The sequence below is a fragment of the Aplysia californica genome, unplaced genomic scaffold (genome assembly GCF_000002075.1).
Source record: "Aplysia californica isolate F4 #8 unplaced genomic scaffold, AplCal3.0 scaffold00350, whole genome shotgun sequence".
In the NCBI taxonomy this organism is placed as follows: domain Eukaryota; kingdom Metazoa; phylum Mollusca; class Gastropoda; order Aplysiida; family Aplysiidae; genus Aplysia; species Aplysia californica.
Genome location: NW_004797620.1, coordinates 698,841 through 699,961, shown reverse-complemented (window position 1 = coordinate 699,961; position 1,121 = coordinate 698,841).

Sequence of the window (1,121 nt, the reverse complement as noted above, 5' to 3'; positions counted from 1 at the left end):
AGTACGATGAAAGAAAAGGGGAGAGAGAACGAGAGAGAGAGAGAGAGAGAGAGAGAGAGAGAGAGAGAGAGAGAGAGAGAGAGAGAGAGAGAGAGAGAGAGAGAGAGAGAGAGAGAGAAGAGAGAGACAGGGAGGAAAAGAACATGAGAAAGAGAGAGAGAAGAGATAAAGACATAGGATCCTGGCTATCAAAATCTCTGAGCTTCATGGGTCGAGGCCGAGGACTAATTGGCTTTTATCTCCTATGTTTCCTGCTCACTACCACACCCTGACCGAGCCCAGGATAATGTGTCTCGACGCGATGGAATGAGTCGCTCGTCAATTCGTGGACACATTAAGTTATTGATAATATAATCTTAAAGCATGCTCATTTGTCTTGGTTATGATTAAAAGTAATACAAAACACCTATCATTTTGAAATAAATAACCGTAAAATATTTGCAGATTGAAGAAAAGTGTGCGTCATCTTGTGTCAGAGATCAGATAAGCGAGAAAATGGCAACCAAAGTTTGGTGTCTTCCAAAGCTTGAGTGTCCTTGGAAACTGCAAATTTATATTTTGTGTACTTTAGCTCAAGGTTTTTTCCCCCTGTAAAATTACCCAGAAATGGTGGTGAGCCGAAAGCCAAGTAAATTGTTTGTATAGTCTATGTCGCACATGGACGACCAGAATTAGATTCCGGAATAAGGAGAAATCTTTAGAGAGTATCTCTGTCTTTTTGTAGGGACGTTGTATGCCTCACTACCCAGGTTGAAAGCCTGCCTTCTAAATGATCCTCATTTTGTTGATGGAGGCAAAAAAACGTACATCCTATTTATAAAACTATCAAACAAAACAAGAAATAAAAATATCACTCCGCAGGGTTATTTTACCGTCAGCATTGAAAAAAGCCCCCAAAAAGCCGGTGCACATTTCCATACCCACGGATTATTCACCTCCCCCCTTTTTCCGCCTACAAAACCTTGTTCATCCCCTCCTCCCTTCCATCAACTCATTCTGTCTCTTCTACCCTTCTCTCCTTCCCCTCCCCCTTCTCCTCTCCCCTCTCTCAGCTAATTCCACCTCTCCCTCAGTGCATACTCCCTCCCTCCCATCCTCACCCCCATGCATTCCTAAATACC